The sequence below is a fragment of the Canis aureus genome, chromosome 17, assembly GCF_053574225.1.
Source record: "Canis aureus isolate CA01 chromosome 17, VMU_Caureus_v.1.0, whole genome shotgun sequence".
NCBI lineage: Eukaryota > Metazoa > Chordata > Mammalia > Carnivora > Canidae > Canis > Canis aureus.
Genome location: NC_135627.1, coordinates 42852697 through 42873940, shown reverse-complemented (window position 1 = coordinate 42873940; position 21244 = coordinate 42852697). Strand labels below are relative to the sequence as shown.

General features: G+C 33.0%; 1 protein-coding gene across 5 annotated transcripts in view; it reads left to right on the top strand.

Moving 5' to 3' along the window:
- LOC144287938 (uncharacterized) overlaps nucleotides 1-21244 on the top strand; it is a 388349-nt gene that overhangs the window by 232491 nt on the left and 134614 nt on the right. For 3 of the 5 annotated variants that reach the window (XR_013355789.1, XR_013355788.1, XR_013355794.1), the window contains one exon: nucleotides 9572-9893. The exons of the other annotated variants lie outside the window; for them this stretch is intronic. The gene's annotated coding sequence lies outside the window, so the exon portion shown is untranslated. Of the gene's footprint in view, nucleotides 1-9571; nucleotides 9894-21244 lie in introns of those variants that run through there. 5 annotated transcript variants of the gene reach the window in all.

The window sequence follows — 21244 nt, the reverse complement described above, 5'->3', positions numbered from 1 at the left end:
AAATCATGCCTCTTGAACATGGAATTGAGAAAAATACAAAGACACGATTAGATTGTCGGAGTTTTTTTGTTTTGTTTTGTTTGTTTGTTTGTTTGTTTGTTTGTTTAGATTGTCGGAGCTTAGATGGTATAAGCAGAATTAGAGACTTACAAACTATTTCTCCCTTTCAGAGAACACACTTTTCTAGTTATTCAGTATTTTTTTCTTAAGACAACATATCTGGTACTCTTCCACTTGAGTAATGCTAGGTACACACAAAAACTTTTCTTATCAGGGATCCCTATGTGGCTCAGCGGTTTAGCGCCTGCCTTCTGCCCAGGGAGGGCATGATCCTGGAGTCCCGGGATTGAGTCCCACATGAGGCTCCATGCATGGAACCTGTGTCTCTGCCTCTCTCTCTCTCTCTCTCTCTCTCTCTCTTTCTCTCTTGTCTCTCATGAATAAATAAATAAAGTCTTTAAAAACAAACTTTTCTTATCCTCCATCCAGTGGTCTTGAAGGATATGACCCTTGTGTTGAGCAGCCACCTTCTGATATCAGCTCACATGAGCATGAGGTATACCTTAAAGATTATATAATATTTATTTTTTCATTTTCTTGTTCTGTTCCTTATACAATAAAACAAGGTATTATCATTCTGTCATTGTAAATTTTTGAAATTCAGTTGTATGTTATTTTATTTTGTAAATTTTTACTTTCTTTGTGTCATGTCTGTGATTTGTAGATTATTATTTACAGCTGTCATCAAAGTTGGGATTTACTTATTTTCTACTTTTACAGAAATATCTGGAAGTGACTTTACCAGTTTTACCTCTTGTCTCTAAAGTGCTTCCAAATCATTTTTAATAAATGTTAGTTAAGCAAATGAGATAATCCTTTCTTCAACATTGTATATAATTTCTTTAAAGAAAAAATTTTATTAATATTCATCATCATTGTTAAAAACAGAATTTGAGTATCTGTCAATAGCCTGACAATATTTTATTTTATTTTATTTTATTTTATTTATATTTATTTATTTATTTATTTATTTATTTTTTATTTTTTTTAAAGACACATTTATTCAGCGTCATGATCAGACTATTACATTTAGCAATCAACAGCATGGGTGCAAAAAAAAAATCTACATTAAAACCCTTTGTTGGAATGCTTTACACTTTCCACAGAACAGAAACTAAAATAACCTGTTTATCCTTTTAGCTCTTATTGTCTTAAGTTTTGAAATTTTGTCTCATGTAAAAGTTGAATGTTCAAGTCTGTATTTTTATCCCTAAAAGTAAAAATAAACGTTAGTACCATGAGAACTCTTATTTTCAGTTATTCTTTGGGGCATTAACAATAACAACAACAGGGGTACAATGTCTATTCCTCATTTATCTTGCTCCTCTTCCTTTTAAATATTTGAAATTTTCTGATTCAATAACAGAATTTCAGATGTCTAATGAACTAAAAATTGTGATGTGGGAATATTTTAGTATTCATGTATCATTGTAATTGATATTCATGATTATTTTTAGCTAATTTTTATTTTTAAAAGAACCATATTAACATCTTCTGTGTATAGAAGATACAACATTTCTGCCCCTTTGCCTTGTAAATATATTTCATGGAGCTACACGAGCCCATGTAGATTGTCAGAAATCAATCAGATATTTTGGCTGGATCTTAGATAATGCTTCTGGCTTAAATATTTCATTTAACCCTTCTCTGCGGAAAGGAGTATTTATGTAGCAAATGGTTTATGTTCCAAAGAAAGATGATACTCTACGTGCAGCATTATTTTCTGTATTTACTGGGGTTGTTTCTTTCTGGGAATTTATAGCTATAGAATTTATCTACAGAGGTAAGTAAAGGGGAGGATAACAGGTATTATACAGAACCTTGCATGTGAGAGGAATATTTACTTTCAAATAAATTGTTCATATTATTTTATAGGTTGATCAAGTTTCATATTATAGAAAAATGAATAGTATTAAGAGATTTTTAACTGCTATCTGAAGACAGAAGTGACAAGCTATATGAACACTCTTGTTCTTTGTGAACATTTTCAGTGCAGAGTCCCATACTCAGCTGATGCTTTGTTAAGCAAGAAGTATCATTTTCATTTAACAGAAACATCAGCATTTTATAAGTTACAAGGTAACAAAATATTGTTCACTCTGTTGACATACCAGCAGTAAGTAATATTAATCCATAAGAATCAATTAGGATAAGTTTAAAATATTAGCTACAACAATATTAACTACTTTTAATATTTAAATGTTTGATTAAAAATAAAACAAAAATATGCCATGAAGCCTTCATTGGTATCACTTGTATTTATAGAGCTTTTAGCTTATGGAAGCTGCTGAATGTGAAGTATGTAAATTAAAGGAAATCTATTTAAAGAAGTTTAGTTTTTCATTGAACATGTAATTATCATTAATAATCATGTAAATGTGTTTTGAAGTATCAATGCAGCTTCCTTTAAAAAATATATTTTATTTATTTATCTGACAGATAGAGAGCACAAGCAGGGAGAATGGCAGGTAGGGGGAGAAGCAGGCTCCCCACTGAGCAAGGAGCCAGATGTGGAGCTCATCCTAAGACCCTGGGATCATGACCTCAGCCAAGAGCAGATGCTTAATTGACAGAGCCACTGAGTCGCCCCTCAATGCAACTTTCTTAAATCATCTTAATTTGGGGGGGAAAGTCCTAACTTGTATTTTATCTGAAGTTACTTTCACGAGTTTTCTATTACAGAATACTATGTTGAGATTGCGTGATGCTGACAAGAAGTTAAAAAAAATTATAAAATGCTGTTCTATGTAAATTACATGCTCTGTGGCATATAATTTTGGTAAAAATTCAGTTGCAATTTTAAATTTAAAAAGAAACTCTCAAGATTGGTAAGCAGGAGGAAACCTGGATGAACAAAATAGACGAGTAATGATGAATTACCAGTAATAACAGGGAGAGATGATCTTCTAACAATTTTCTCCTGTCTCCCAAGTCATAATTTTTGTTTTATTGTGTGTGTTGCTCAGCTTTCTATATCATGTTAAGTGTATATCATTTCTCTTTAGAAAATATTAAATGGTTTCAGAGTAGAATAAATTGCCAGCTTTCATTCAGTTTTTGTAATGTCCTTGACCAGAGCAGGTAGTCATTGAGGCCATGAGGTACAGCTGAAGCCATATGGGAATCTGAAATGGACTGAATATTGAATTTAATTAGAAATTACATTTCCTGCTAATATATTTGCAAAATATAAAGATCTCTCACCCCCATCCTCATCCTCAGAGAATGTTTTCAATTATCACTAAACTTGTTTCTCAATTTCTCAGAATAAAGTGATCCTCATTTTGTCATTGAAAAGGAAAGGAAACTGAAACTATGGTGTCATATCACTGCCACTTTGTACAACTCAGGCAATACTTTTAATATAATAGTATTGCTTTTGATTTGCAAAAGAATCGTTATTAGGGATGACACAGTGCATACTCTCAGGCCTATAAGCTCATAGTATGTGAACATTTTCCATTTCTAATGTATAACACATGTTTTTTAAATACGAATTAAAATATTATCGGTGGGATGGGGTAAATATGTTTTTAACACTGGATATTAACTTTGGAATTTAGTCTACTTTAATACTGTTTTATTTTTATCTTCAGAACTGCATATTTTACTTTTTAACTTGTCTTAAATTCATTTGAATTCACCAAATTGTTCCATGATACTGGAATTGTATGCAAGGAATGCTCACAACTTACAATATAAATAAGCAGGTTAAGCGGGTTAATTGGGTTTTCACTTTCCCAATTACATTCCTGCTTATTTTAATGAATAATGTTAAAGTATATTGATATTATATTAGCATCTGCTATATAATTTCCTTCATTCATGTGCAATTTATAGTGTTTGCCCTTTACTTTGGAAAAGCCACTCTTTCAAGTAAAATTGTATTTCACAACTATGGATGCTATTTTTTTTCTCTCCATTCCTCTTTTTTAATATGTGTCTCAGATCTAATTAAATGTATTAGAAGTTTGTGTCTACTGTTTAAACACAATAGACTGTATACACAGTGCTACCCCAGTGATTTATTTGCCTGAATTTCCATAGTTTGCTTATCTGTTCTCTCTGACTGACCCTGAGGAAATTTAAGACTAGAAGTATAGGACCAATAATGGATGTCACCACTTAATGTTAGAAACCTAAATCAAAAAGTTTGATTCAATAGGTCTTTCTAAGTGCTTATCCTTTATCTTCTATGTAAAAATGATCTTATGTACACAATTGATTTTGCTACTCTGTGCCAAAGGTGAACTATTCACATAAGACCATTTAACAAATGTAGTACAGTTTATGTTTTTGAGAAATATTTTATTAAAGTACATAAAATACATGTCTAAGCAGCTTCTTTTCCTCTATTCTCATTATTCCCACCATAGTTTTGTCATTCATTGACAAAGCACAGTGTTACCCAAACACAGTACAGTGTCACTAAGAAAATACCCATGATAACTAGAGATCTGGGGTTCAAGTCCTGACTCTTTTCCTAATAGCTGTGTGATTTCAGGTAATTTACTTAACTTTCTTGTGTCTTAATTTTCTCTCTTTAATAATGGTATAGCAATACTACCTGTTTTGGGGATATCATGAGGATAAGATGAGTTGTTATAGGTTAAGTGACTGGAAGAATGTGATTAAGTGCTCAATAAATGTTAGCTTCTATCAATACTACAGAAAATTTGTCTGAAGGGATAGATTTTCTAAGACTATACATTATCTAGATAATGTGTTTTGGGGAAGGCCATAAATCTCAGTTTGCATAAGAAAGTTCTGGTTTATCCCTGTGGACCACTTCTAATAATTCATTTATATGATAATAATTCAGTGTTGTGTTTTACTCTCAAAAGTGTAAATTATAGTCACCCAAATTCCTCTACATGGAATTCAATACTTTTTTGATTGTTCCCATACTTCTCTAGTAACACTTTTCTGAATAAAGTTACCAAGAACTTGTTATGCCAGCCTCATTTTACATTTTGTATTCTTATCCTAATTGAATGTTGTATAGCATATAGCGTTATTGACTATTTCCTCATCCTTAAAGTGTTCTCCTCCCTCAGTCTGCTTTTTCTTGGATGTTCATTCTCACTTTCTTTTGTATGATCTTCTCTCTCCCATCAGTTATATATTTTCACTTGCCCGTGGTTTTCTCTAAGGTTCCATTTTCTCCTCATCCTATATCTTGTTCCTAGGCTCCTCATTTATTAAATGAGCTACCTGGAGGAAGTTAAATTAAATGAAAAAAGCCAGTCTCTGAAGGGCTACAGTATTTCACCTATGTGAGTTATCTGAAATAGTTGAGCTCAGAGAAACCGAGATATAATAGTGCTATTATATAATAGAATATGATAGTTGCCAGTGGCTGGGGGTAGGAGAAGTGGAGAATTGTTTTTCAATGAGTATAAAGTTTCAGTTAACACTACATGAATAAACTCTGGAGATCTATTGACAACATATAGTTAACAATATGGCATCTTGTACCCCAGAATTTGTTGAGGTTAGATCTTAGGTTAATGCCTACAGTAAAATTAACAAAACAACAAAAAGTAAAAAGCAAAACCAAAGGGACACAAGGAAACTTTGGGAGGTGTCGAGTATGTCTACTATCTTGATTGTGCTGATGATATCATCGATGTTTGTGTATATCCAAACTCCTCACATTATACACATTAAATATGTGCAGTTCTTTGTATATCATTGATACCTCAACAAAGCTGTTAAAAAATGCTAGCACATAATAATTGCCATGTGAATTCTTCCCATATTATTATTTATTGGTTACTTGTACTTTTTCCATGAATTTTCTGCATAGTTTTTGTGATTTTGCCTAATTAGCTCTTGATGCTATTATTTTCAATTTGTGTAATTTATATATTAAAGATGTTAAATATCTGATAAAAATAAGGCTTGAGGGTGCCTGGGTTAGTCAGTCATTTGAACTTTGGACCTCTGATTTCAGCTGGGGTCATGCTCTCGAGGTCATCAGATGGAGGCCCACATTGAACGCATTAGACTCTGGGCTCAGCCAGAGTCGTCTTCTCTCTCTCTCCTGCCTCTCCCCAGCTCTGTGTGTGTGTGTGTGTGTGTGTGTGTGTGTGTGTGTATGTGTGCTTGCATGCACACTCGCTCTAAGTGAATAAGTAAATCTTTAAATATTATGCCGGTAGAATTTTAAACTACTGTCCCTAGCACAGGCTCATTTATAACAAAAGCTTAAAACCCAGATGTGATACTATTCACTGGAATGTACCACAGATATCGCAAATACAACCCCTTCCAAATTTTACTTATAATTAACCTGCTACATAATCTTCTTTTCCTATATACACCATCTCAGTGTATCATGCTATTATTCTTCTCAATGCCCTCAGCCATAATTATGGAACACACTTTTAAATCTTCCCTTTGTCTTGTTGAAGCCAAATATAAAATTATTCTTTTAAAATATACCTCTAAATGATCTCTGTCCTCTTTTCTTCTTTATTACATTAGGTGGCTCTACATTCTTGCTGGAATTAACAGGACAGCTTATTACCTGGTCTCTCAGTCTCTATTATTGCCTCACATGACACATTTTTATACCTTGCTGCAAGATTTATCTTTACAAATGCCAATTTGTTCATATTCTTCTGTTTGTTTTACTAGTTTCCATTGACTTCAGAATCTAATAAAAATTACCTCGCTGGCTTAAAAGGCCTCTAAATTCATGCTTAACTATCACCCCTTTCATGTACTTATTGTGTTGTAATTGTGTGAAAGATTTTCTTTTAATTGCTCTCATCCAAGGCTACAGTTGAATTTAGTACAAATGAAATGCATTCTCTCCTTTACCCATTTTACATTTTAGTCTACCTGAAAAATTAGTAGTCTACCTCTCTTCAGAACTATGTCTTTGTACCTTTGAATTATTTTTTACAGACACATAAATATCTTTTTTTATTGGAACACTCTGAACCTAGTGACTCCTGTGAGCTTTTATTCTTTCCAGAGCAATCCAGGAGGATAAAAATGTATGGGACTAGGAATAAGCTTGTGGAGATATTAGAAGCAATTCTTACAAGTCTTTATTTTACATTGTTTAATTCTCTATAGTAAATAATTTTAGTTTTTTTTTAACAAACATTAGTCTTTGGGTCCTTATTATTGTATGACATATCAATGTAATTCTTCAAAAGGATGGCACAGCAGTGACAGCTTAAATTGAATGAGTAATTTTCAAAGGAGATACTTCTCATAAAAAAAGTACTGAGCATGTCTTCCATACATCATTAACAGATGTGTTTTGTTGATGTATTTCACTAGTCACATTTAATAAAGTATACGAATATTTGTCAAACATCAATTAATTGGAAGTTCACATTATGAAAATTCAATTTCTTCAAAGGTTTCCCATTTATAAATTTCCCCAAGGTGTTTAATAAACATCAAAACAATATAAATTATCAGTAATGTGCCTTCACATCCACTGTATTCAAGAGAGAAAGTTTATTATAGGATTATGTGCTGTTTTCTTCTAAAATGACTGAACTCATCTAACTTTTTCACATTATAAAGGTCTGTGTATATGATGGAAATATTATGTTAGATAAATCAGTTTTTCCTCCATAAAAATGAAATACACATCTCAGTAGCAAAATCTCCATGGTAATAATAAGAGATTTTGAATGATTTTGCTTCCTCAATGGAATAGGACTTTAAGCCAATTGTTGAAAATGCCAACATCAGTCAATCATGAATGAACTCACTTAAGAAAAAAAAAATAAAAACTCTGCATTAGAGAGGTCTATTTATACACCAACAAAATTATATTGAAATCTTTATTTTATGATTATTCTATGATTTTGAAGAATTTCTGTTTTTTATTCCATTTGGTTATGTATATGTGGACTATCATGAAGAAACAAGATTCTTATACATGGACATGATTATGGAATATAAAAAAGAGGGGAGAGAGAGAAGGAAAGAAGGAAGCAGGAGGAAGAGGGAAATAGAATGAGAGAAAGAAGGAAAGAATGAAAGAAAGAAAGTCAACTAACAGGAACAACATACTCTAAGCAAGGCCACATAGACATTACATCTCAGAAAATGCAAAATACTTTGCACTTTACCTAAAAGAGTGGTATGAGAAGGAGTTACATGATAGAGTCAAAGTTGAAGAATAGCCAATAGACTGAAACAGGTTACAACTTGTTTCTCACTGTCAAAAAAAGGAGGGGTTTCTCCTTCTTAGATTATTGTGTTGTAGATGCTTAAGATGTGTATTTGTGAATTGTTTTTATACCCTTTTAACAAATTATATATTTCATAATAGTTAACAGTTCAACCAAGAACTGAAACTTAAGGATAAACAAGCTTTTATGTCCTATAGCTCTTTTTGTCATCATCAATAAGATTACCAAGGGATACTGGCCTCAAAAACAAATGTAATTTTTATGAAAGTGTATTCATGGTGTATTCATGATGTTCATCAGTAAGTAATCTATTTTGTTCAGAGATATCTAAAGGTGTTTAAACTTTTTTCTTCTATGAGTTAGTAATTATGGACTGATCATCAGTTAGGCATTTTTGGATATTCTTATTGATCTCTTATTTCTCAAGGACTTTTATTTACCTCACAAATTGACTTTGCCCCCTGTGTCTCACTCTTTATCTTCTTCATATTTTATGCATCAAGTTCTAAACCCAACATCATAATAGACAAATGTTGTTATGAGCCCTGAAGCACTGAAGATCAATTATCATGTTATAATTGTTATTATTGGACTAATTTCAACTGTCCTCTGGGTACAAACAAATTAAGATTAAAAAAAATAGGCTGCATTCTTTCAATAACAGATGTTTTAAAGCTACCAGCTGTATAGCAGTTGCTCTACTGGAAGTAATATGTAAAATAAATATAATCTACATTTATTACAGTGCTTTTCCCATTGTTAAGTTGTTGCAGTTAAAAAATAGTCAAAAAAAATAAAAAAAAATAATAAACAAAATAAAAAATAGTCAAGATAATATGGCAAAGAGTTAATCTATTTTAATAAAGAATGGCATTCCCAATATAAATTTGAAAAGGAGAAAGGTAGTTAAAATAGATAGATACACATACACATAGATACCTAGAGATAGTATTTTTATGATAAGAAAATATTATGATCTTGGTTAATCTTATGAAAGATGATTGATATATGATGTTCTATTTTAAAGGATTCAGTATATGCCCTGAATTAGAGACTTGTATACAATGTTGTAACTCCCCAGCTAGAATACCTGGGACTAGTACAGAAGGGAGAGTGGCTTCTCTTGATACTCTAATAACCTACTAAAAATATTTTTGCTTCCTACTCTTGCCACCCTGAGCAGTGCTGATTTAAAGGTCTTAGATCCCACATGGGAATGCTTCCACCAATGCAACCAACAGTAATTCCACATAATTAGAGGTGGGACGGCCACTTGATCATTTTGTGTTTTTTGTGCTCCTCAACCAAATAACAAAGTTTTGTTTTTGTTTTTTATGTTTCAGATGAGTGATCCAGATTACCAAGAGGATATTAGCTTACTGCCTCACATTAGTAACAGAGAGGACTAAATTTGGAACCCAAAGAGTATTAACAGAACACTCTTTAGTACTTTTATATCTAAGAGAAAATATAATGACAAATTAGAGCAACTAAAGAAACAATTCATGAACATGTAAAACACTGTGACCTTAAGGAATGAAGGTCTGGGTCATGAACCATGTGAAACTGATTGAGAACAAAGAAATCATAGAATGAATAATAGAAACAGAAAATGACAGATAACAAATGTAACCTTGCAATTGGTTATAAAAATAAGGAACATAATAGCTGCGTGTATCTTTCATTTCTTGTTATTTGTATAGTGAAATAGATTTTTAACTCTTATCAAATGAGTTTCTCTCTCTTCATTGTTATTATTATTTGATAGACATATTGTTGGTGGTTAACTTCACAATTTTGTCTTTAGTAAAAAATGTTCAGATGGAGCTATGATCAGAAAAAGAAGTAAATAAGAAATACCAGAAATGGATAGGGGAATTTATGACAACTGCTTCTCATAAATGGAAAGTAATGACGACTGGAACTTTGTGTCTTCTCAGTTTTGTGAGAGAGTGAGATCATTTTTGATTATACAAAGCAGGGATTGGGGAAAAAAAAAAAAACTGCCCATAGGCCAAATCCACCCTTCAGCCTGTTTTGAAACAGATGCAACCTAAGAATGTTTTTATACATTTTAAAAGGTTGTGAAAAACAAACCAACAAACAAAATAAACAACACGAAAGGAGAATATGCATCAGACCTTATGTGGCCCAAGGGGACTAAAATATTTATGACCTGTCCCTTTAAAGATAGTTGTACAGGTTACTGAAAGCAAAAGTTGTTTTTATTGGAGTAAGGAAGTTGAAATATTTGTAAAAGTGTATGCACAGGTGTTTAGTAACTGGCAAATTTATTGAGTAACCCTTTGTTATGCTGTTGCCTCTCATCATCAAAACCACCCACCTCAACGCTAGTTTGTGATGCTTGTGTTGAGACACTGCAATCCACATGCCTGCTCAGACAGCTGTCTCTGTGTAAAATTCAGCCAAGTGTGGGTGGTAGAGGAAAACTGGAAAGCTAGGAAAACTGGAAATGGAGGAAAACTTCTTCCATTTTGTTTCTTGCTTCTATGAAAATCACTTTAGCAGTTCTTCCTTCTGATAGTGACAATATGCTTTAGTAACATGAATTCAGTGCTTAGTTTTTTCCATCACTTTAAAAAGCAACTTATTTTGACCTCTCAGCAAAACTAGCCCCAGCTGGTCCATGCTTCTCTCAAAAGTCTATGTTCTCTTATCTCCTCTTTATCTTGAATTTAAATTTAAGAGCACCCTCTATCAAATGTATGAATATCAGCCCTGCAAGAGTCTTCCTTCAATCTTAAGCTTTTAATAATTTCAAGTATAGTCCCAGTCCAAGGAGGGGTAGCAGCTTCCTTCAGTTAATATCTCTATGACATCATAGTATTCTCCTTTTGTTTTTAAAAGTATTCAGTACCTAAATAATAAGTCCTTATATTAAATTTTCTTTATTAATCATTTTTGGTTTCTCTTTCCTACATTAATCATAATTTAACTTAGAATTCATTCACGAATGAATGTCAACATAAAATCTTTCTGAATTATTTCTTACAAAATTGCTTTTTCTTCCTCATTGCAGGAATTGGTAAACATGTGGTTTTACTTGCATATACAATATATATACTTATATATAGTTAAATATTCATATGCTTATATAATATATACTTATCTATATTACTTATATATGCCATATATATTATGTGTGTGTTTATGTATGTGTAGCTATTCATCTATTGATGGTCATTTGCACTGCTTCCATATCTTGTCTGTTTTAAGTAAAGCTGCAGTAAAAGAGGTGCATAGATCTTTTTGAATTAGTGGTTTTGTTTCCTTTGAGTAAATACACAGCACTGAAATAACTGGATCACATGGTATTTCTATTTTAATTTTTTGAGGAATGTCCATGCTGATTTCCAGAGTGGTTGGACAATTTGCATTCCCACCAACAGTGTATGAGGGTTCCTTTTCTCCACATCCTCACCAACACTTGTCTTTTTAATACTAGCCATTCTGACTAGTATAAGATAATACCTCATGGTGGTTTTGATTTGCATTTCCCAGACAATTAGGGATGTTGAACATCTTTTTATAGGGCTGTTAGCCATCTGAGTGTCTTCTTTGGAAAAATGTCTATTGAGGTCCTCTGCCCATTTATTAATCGGACTGTTTGATTTTTTTGGTGTTGAGTTTTAGAAGTTCTTCATTTATTTTGGATATTAATCACTTATCAGATATATCTTTTGCAGAAATCTCCCATTTACTAGGTTGCCTTTGTGTTTTGTTGATCTTTTCCTTTGCTTTGTAAAAGTTTTTAATTTTGGTATAGTCCCAAAGTTCATCTTTCTGTTTCCCTTGCTTGAGGAGACATATCCATAAGTATGTTGTTAAGGCCAACATCCAAGAGATTACTGCCTCTGTTTTCTTTTAGGAATTTTATGGTTTCAGTTCTCATATTTAGGTCTTTAATAAATTTTGAGTTTATTTTTGTGTATGGTATAATAAAGTGATCTAGTTTTATTCTTATACCTGTAGCTGTCCAGGATCCCAGCACCATTTAATAAAGAGACTACTTTTCCCCATTGCATATTGTTACCTACTTTTGTAGTAGATAATTGATCATATAGTGATCAGTTTATTTCTGGACTCTCAGTGCTGTTCCCTTGGTCTGCATGTCTATTTTTTGCTGGTACCATACTCTTTTGATTGCTATAGCTTTGTAGTGTATCTTGAAATGTGAGATTCTGATAACTTCCAGATTTGCTCTACTTTCTCAATATTGCATTGACCATTGAAGGTCTTTTATGGTTCCATACAAATTTTAGGATTATTTGTTCAGGTTCTGTGAAAAATAATGCTGGTATTTTGATAGGGATTGCATTACATTGTTTTGGGTAGTGTAGATATTTTATTTTTTTATTTTTTTTAAAGATTTTATTTATTTATTCATGAGAGACACAGGGAGAGAGAGAGAGAGAGAGGCAGAGACACAGGCAGAGGGAGAAGCAGGCTCCACGCAGGGAGCCCAACATGGGACTCGATCCCGGGTCCTCAGGATCACACCTCAAGCTGAAGGCAGCACTAAACCGCTGAGCCACCCGGGCTGCCCTAGTGTGGATATTTTAACAAAATTAATTCTTCCAATCCCTGCACCTGATGTATCTTTCCATTTGTTTGCATCATCTTCTATTTCTTGATTAAATGATTTTGGAAATAAATATGATGATCCTTTACTTTTAAAAGTATTGATTTTGGGATGCCTGGGTGGTTCAGTGGTTGAGCATCTGCCTTTGGCCCAGGGCGTGATCCTGAAGTCCCAGGATCAAGTCCCACATCAGGCTCCCTGCATGCAGCCTGCTTCTCCCTCTGCCTGTGGCTCTGCCTCTCTCTGTCTCTCATGAATAAATAAAATATTTTTTAAAAATTATTGATGTCTATAAATGCATTTCTCTAATGGTACCAATCTTATCAGAAAACTTTTATGAGCTAATGTTTTCTCTTAAGGAATTTAAAATAATTAGGCATCATAAAATTTCTGCAGTAACTATTAAGTACAATTAAGTTTTAAATCAAGAGCATATACTAAGTATGTGGTATGTATAGAAACTTCTTATTGTGTATTTTTCTGCATATTGTTGAAACATCATTAAATCTAGTCTGACTAGAGCTGAAAACTTATTTCCTTGAATGATTTGTGTTTATTATCTGCAAACTCCATTATTACAATTGAGTTGTGGTGTAATCCATTATGTAGTAAATATCTGTGTCCTCTCAAAATTCATATGTTGAAGTCTACTCTCTAATGAGATGATACTTGGAGATGAGGCCTTTGAGACATAATTAGATCATGAAAATGGGATCTCATGAATGATATTAGTGCCTCTTATAAGAAGAGGCTAGAGAGCTAGCTAATCTTTTGCCATGTAAGGATATAATGAGAAGTTAGCCTCTGTAAAATAGAAGAAGGCCCTCACCAGGACCTGGCAATGCTGCATTCTGTTCTCAGGCTTTTAGCCTTCAGAACTGTGAGAAGTACATTTCTGTTATTCATGCCACCCAGTCTATGGTAATTTGTATAGCAATCCCAACTGTTTAAGACAGAACACTAATTCAACTGTCTAGCTACACTTTTACACATAAATTTTGTAGTATGACTTTGACAAAATAGGACACGCATTAATTATTTTTTCAGAAAGTAGATATATTAACATGGTATTTCTTTCTGAACTGTGACCTAATTTGTATTGTGTAGGAAAAGAGCAATGCAAGCCTGATTTTTTTTTTTTTTTGGCTGCAAAAGATGTATAACACATGAAAATAATTAGATACACAAGAGTGACAGTACAGTTAAAAGATATTAATGAAATCAGGATAGAACAAGGCAAATGACAAGATAAACAACTATTCATTTGAAAGGATGTGTGAATGATACTTCAAAAAGTGAATTCTTCAAATATTGTGGGCTGCATTTTTCATGGCCATCAGATCTTTCAAATCCTAAACAACTTACAAAATATAAGAGGAAGCAAGTATTTATTACCTGGCTAGTTGATTTGTTTGTGTGTTCTCATGTCAAACCATTTTGTGAATTATTTTTATTATTTAATAGGATGTAAATAATTATGTCAGGTAGCACATATATATCAATTGTGAACATGTTCAGTTCCTCATATATTTTTTAAGGAAACATTTTACTTTAAAACAACACATGAACTTATGGGAAAATGTTCCCATATATCTCCAAATATCTGTAGAAATTTTGAATTACTGACAGAATGAAATATGGTTCTGAGCATGTTGTATGGAGGATGTTTATCATTGTGACCTAGATATTTGTGAAATCAAAATCCAATTTTCAAGAAAATGGACATGATTTGCAGTTGTTTCCCATGATTCTTATTAATATTTGAAAATTGTCTTCATAAAACAAGAAATTAAAACCATACTAAGAAAAGGTCTTTTTCAAAGCTGCAGTCCATTGTGTTTAGATGAGAATAAATAAAAGTTTGCTACTAAAATAATATATAATAAAACTTTAATACTTATAGATGTAACTAGAAACTAATCCTAATGTATGAGTATACATTCTTATATTTGAAATTATAGCCTACCAACTTCTTAATATTATAAATAATCTGATTCATCTGTCTCATGCTCAAAGTGAATCTACCATTTCATGATATTTTATTTCAGAGAATTATAGTTTCCAAGATGTATATCAGTTGATTCTTTAAATTTCATAAATAAATAAAATAAATAAGCGAATTAAAATAAATTTATCTAAATGTAAAATAATAAAATGGTGGCATAAATTGATAATGCTTGGTGAGATACATATTTGTCACTGGTGGAGTGGGAGGTTACACAGAAATAAGAGGAAGAATCTAGAATAATCCTAATGGTTATTATTCCATAAAAGAAACCTGAACTCCTTGTTAGAAATGCCCTGTTTTAGGGCAGGTACAGGGAATATACAAGATGTACATGTAGTCTTATAATATCAAAATTTAAGAAAATACCATTCAAAAACCACAGTCCACCCCCCGTCCCCTATATGATGTGGTATGTCAAAGTGATACAGCATCCAACTGGTAAAGGACCCTATATCCAAAGCTGCAACAATTTGAGAAACAAGATAAAAGAGCATTGGATTGTAACCCAGGTATAAAATAAATATCCTTGAGTCATACTGATGCAAAAAAGCAAGCCAGCACGCAAACAAACAAATAATTGGAGAAGGGAAAAAATCCCTAGGGCAGAAAAATCCTTAACAGTAGAGACACTGTCCTCTCAAGGAAGTGAAGCATAACCCCTTACTCCACAAATGTGTGTTGAACATAGTAACTTCCTGCCAAAGAATAGAGTATGAAAAAGTGTGGCAAAAGAGTAACTTCATACTGCAGAAAGCTGACAAACCCTACTTCAGCTAAGTGATTAATGTCAATGTCTGCAGTAATAAGACATGTTGATATATACATAAGACATTTAAACTTGATATGATATCATAAATATGGTACTTTACTTCCATGGTCTTCCTCCCCTAAACTCAGGACCAGTCTAACCACTAGAACAATGTATTAGAAAAATCCCAGGGGGAGAACATTGTACCTGCCGGTACTCCTCAAATCTGTCAGTCATTAAAAATAAAGAAAATACGACAAACTGTCACAGACAAAAGGAGCCTAAGGAGACTTAACAATTAAATGTAAAGTGATATCCTGTATAAAATTTTTAAACAAAATGGACGTTAGGTAAAATTAAGGAAATCTAAATAAAGGATAGACTTTACCATAATGATCAATATTGGCTCAATAATTGTAGAATATATATCATAGTATTATAAAATGTTAATATTAAAGGAAACTATATACAGATACATGGAAAGTGTCTGTATTATCTTTGTAATTTTTCTGAAAATCCGGAAGTATTTTTCAAAGTTAGGTGGTAGTTGTTTTTTGAAGAGGATGTATTTCAGAAAATGCTGGATGACACTGCCCAAATAATTTTTTTTTTTAATTTTCCTTTCTGTTGTACAGATAAAAAGTGCTTCTTTTTTGTGAGATCTTGGTCTTAAAGAAACGGCTTTTAAAAAGTAGTGTGATGACATGGGGTGCTTGGGTATCTAACTCTTGATTTCTGCTCAGAATCCTTGATTTCTGTTTAGGTCATGATCTCATGGTTATGACATAGAGCCCCAAGTCGGGCTCCAGACTAGGCATGGAGCCTGCTTAAGATTCTCTCTCCCTGTTCTCTGCCCCTCCTCACTCTCTCACTCATTCAAAAAAAAAAAAGTAGTATGACTAAAAAATATTTTAAACTTGCATAAGAGTCTCAGTTAATCTATTATCTGAGGAAGAACTCCATTGATTTATTTTTCTCATCCAGGCAAGGCACTTCATCTTTATGAACGTTAAATTTCTCATGGGTAAAATTAAGATATTAATTGCTTTACCCTAAGGTTGTTGAGAAATTTAATGATACAATGGATATTAAAAGCCTTTCAGAACATTATAATGTGCTATACAATCTGTATATATAATTTCTCCCTTCAGATTCTTAATACTGATATATATACTTACTGTTTATTACTATTATGAATATTACTAAATGTTTATTCTCATCATGAATATACTAAAAGAATTTAACATTTGCTTAATAGCAAAATTTCAATTATCAAACAATTCATAATCTATTAACAAAGAAATTCCATTATAAAAACAATGACTTCTGAACTTCTAGTTTTCTCTGAATCTAAGTTTCCTGGGTTTTATCTTTCAAGATGTTAAATAAAAGAAATCCCTGGGAGTCTGTCTTCTTCCTTACCTTGCTCTCTCATCCATTTCTACGGATTTATAAAAATTTATCATTGGATGACTCCTAAATATACAAACTCTTCCTATTTATTCAAATCTGCACCTAACATCACTGCCTAAATACCCCCTGGGCATTTCAACTTAGTTCAAAATAAAGCTTTGATTTTTCTCTCCAGTCTTTTTCCTAACCTAAGCATTCTCAGCTCATGAACACTCACCTATTTATGCCACTTGAAATCTAGGAATTATTCTTTTTTTTTAACTTATTTTTTATTGGTGTTCAATTTACTAACATACAGAATAACCCCCAGTGCCCGTCACCCATTCACTCCCACCCCCCGCCCTCCTCCCCTTCTACCACCCTTAGTTCGTTTCCCAGAGTTAGCAGTCTTTACGTTCTGTCTCCCTTTCTGATATTTCCCACACATTTCTTCCCCCTTCCCTTATATTCCCTTTCACTATTATTTATATTCCCCAAATGAATGAGAACATATAATGTTTGTCCTTCTCCGACTGGCTTACTTCACTCAGCATAATACCCTCCAGTTCCATCCACGTTGAAGCAAATGGTGGGTATTTGTCATTTCTAATAGCTGAGTAATATTCCATTGTATACATAAACCACATCTTCTTTATCCATTCATCTTTCGTTGGACACCGAGGCTCCTTCCACAGTTTGGCTATCGTGGCCATTGCTGCTATAAACATCGGGGTGCAGGTGTCCCGGCGTTTCATTGCATTTGTATCTTTGGGGTAAATCCCCAACAATGCAATTGCTGGGTCGTAGGGCAGGTCTATTTTTAACTGTTTGAAGAACCTCCACACAGTTTTCCAGAGTGGCTGCACCAGTTCACATTCCCACCAACAGTGTAAGAGGGTTCCCTTTTCTCCACATCCTCTCCAACATTTGTGGTTTCCTGCCTTGTTAATTTTCCCCATTCTCACTGGTGTGAGGTGGTATCTCATTGTGGTTTTGATTTGTATTTCCCTGATGGCAAGTGATGCAGAGCATTTTCTCAGGTGCATGTTGGCCATGTGTATGTCTTCCTCTGTGAGATTTCTGTTCATGTCTTTTGCCCATTTCATGATTGGATTGTTTGTTTCTTTGGTGTTGAGTTTAATAAGTTCTTTATAGATCTTGGAAACTAACCCTTTATCTGATATGTCCTTTGCAAATATCTTCTCCCATTCTGTAGGTTGTCTTTGAGTTTTGTTGACTGTATCCTTTGCTGTGCAAAAGCTTCTTATCTTGATGAAGTCCCAATAGTTCATTTTTGCTTTTGTTTCTTTTGCCTTCGTGGATGTATCTTGCAAGAAGTTACTGTGGCCGAGTTCAAAAAGGGTGTTGCCTGTGTTCTTCTCTAGGATTTTGATGGAATCTTGTCTCACATTTAGATCTTTCATCCATTTTGAGTTTATCTTTGTGTATGGTGCAAGAGAGTGGTCTAGTTTCATTCTTCTGCATGTGGATGTCCAATTTTTCCAGCACCATTTATTGAAGAGACTGTCTTTCTTCCAATGGATAGTCTTTCCTCCTTTATCGAATATTAGTTGCCCATAAAGTTCAGGGTCCACTTCTGGATTCTCTATTCTGTTCCACTGATCTATGTGTCTGTTTTTGTGCCAGTACCACACTGTCTTGATGACCACAGCTTTGTAGTACAACCTGAAATCTGGCATTGTGATGCCCCCAGATATGGTTTTCTTTTTTAAAATTCCCCTGGGTATTCGGGGTCTTTTCTGATTCCACACAAATCTTAAAATAATTTGTTCTAACTCTCTGAAGAAAGTCCACTTGAAATATAGGAATTATTCTTGATTCTTCTTTTTCCTTTACAGTCCATGTCCAAATGCTAGCAAATTCTGTTAGCTTTACCTTCAAAAACTTCCAAATTTGACCACTTTTCAACAGCTCCACTATTATTTTTTTTAAAGACTTTACTTATTTATTCATGAGAGACACAGAAAGAGAGAGGCAGAGACCTAAGCAGAGGGAGAAGCGGGCTCCTGTGCAATCATCTCATTCCTTTCTCAATACTACCAAAGCTTATTCAAAATAAAATTAAAAAAATAAAATAAAATTCAAACTCTTTTCTTATGACCCTTAAATTTGTATATGATTGAACCTTATTAATGTTTATTTTTCTTTTCTAATGAAACTATTCTTTCACACACTCTTTCAGGTATGTTCAGATATGCTCACTCTCTTGCTGACCTCAGAAAATGCCAGATCTTTCTCTCTCTCACTCTATCTCTCTTTCTTTCTTTCTTTTTCCTCTCTCTTTTTTTTTTTTTCCTCAGAGCCTTTGCCTTTGTACTTATCAGGCTTTATTATGGATTCACCTTCCCAAAATACGTTATGACTCTTTTTTTTTTTCTCATTTTAATGAAGTCTTTTCAGAGAGGCTTTCCAGTTCATCTTATATAACACAACACCTTATCCACACAATGTCACTTCCTTCTGTTTTTTTTTTTTTTTTTTCTATTATGAAGATAAAGAGGACAAATTCATATGTTAGGCTGGAAGGAGCTCTCTAAAGTTTGCATACCAGAGGATTAAATGGAGAATCACAAACAGTCCAAACCAATGACAACACTCCCTAGTGTTATATAACAATATACCTTATAGAAATGTGATATACACATATAATATTACAATATTAAAGGTTTTTGTTAATCTATGTAGAACAAATATGCAGAGGTAGGTTGGTAACATGAACAGATTCCAAGGGTTTGTATTTTTTCCTATCAATGTTATTGAAGAATTTGCACAAATAAACTCCATTTTTTTAATGTGTACAAGTCAGTAAGTCTAGATGTTAAGTACACTGAGGAAATCACCACACCATTAAGATGCAAAATATTTCCATCATCTCAAAATATTCCCTACATTCCTTGTAGTTTATCTGTCCCTCTGTCTCTAGTTCTAGGCAACCACTAAACTATAGATCAACTGGTATTTCTTGAAATAAATGGAATCATTTCATATGTATTGTGTTGAACCTAACTTTTTCATTAGCGATAATGAATTTGAGATTTATTCATATTTTTATGATTATTAGTAGTTCATTTTTATTTCTTGCTAAATAGCATTACATTACATGGACATACCATATATTGTTTCTCTCTCTACCTGTTAATGGACATTTGAGTCATTTTTAGGTTTTGGCTTTTGGAAATAAAACTATTATGAATATTTGAATACAAATCTTCGTGTGGATATTTGCTTTCATGTCTTTTATTAATATCAAAAGGTTAAATGGCAGAACTGACAGTTTTACAAAGATATACTATTTATATTCCCATTAGTACCTGTTGCTCCAAATCTCCACCTTCCTCAATAATGTCAGTCTTTTTAATTTTAATAATTCCAGTGAATGTATCATGATATCTCATGGCTATTTAAATTTTTATTTCCCTGATGGCTAGTGATATTGACAACTTACTTATTTGCATATTGGGTATTTGTTTTTTCTCAGAATGTTTAACAAATCTTTATTATATGATCTTTATTCTTAACTTGTAAAAATTCATTATATATTGTACATTGTAGTTCATGATAAGATATATGTATCACTAGTTTATCTCCTGTTGTCACTTTTTTAGTAGTATCATTTAAAAAAAAAAAGTGGTTTTAATTTTTATAAGGACATAATTTTATTCTGATTGAAAAAATCCTTTTGTACCTTAGGGTTCACAGATATTTTCTTCAGGATTTCTCTGCAAGTTTTATGTTTTAATATTTGAGTCTGTGATCCATCTAAGTTTAATTTTGTTTATGATATGTGGTAAATATCCATATTCCCCTATTTTCCCCACAGAGTCATCCAGTTTTTAATTTTTTTTTAATTTTTATTTATTTATGATAGTCACAGAGAGAGAGAGAGAGAGAGAGAGAGGCAGAGACATAGGCAGAGGGAGAAGCAGGCTCCATGCACCAGGAGCCTGATGTAGGATTCGATCCCGGGTCTCCAGGATGGCTCCCTGGGCCAAAGGCAGGCGCCAAACCGCTGCGCCACCCAGGGATCCCTCATCCAGTTTTTATAGCACTATTTGTTTAAAAGAGTTTCCTTTCCCTTTTATATTGCTTTGGCCCTTTGTCAAGAATCAATTGATCATGAATGTCCAGTCTGTTTCTAGGCACTTTATCTTGTTTTATTCATCTAAATGTCAATCATTTTACCATGGCAACAGTTTCTTAATTACTCTATAATTAATTAAGGTAAACCTAGAAATCATGTAGTA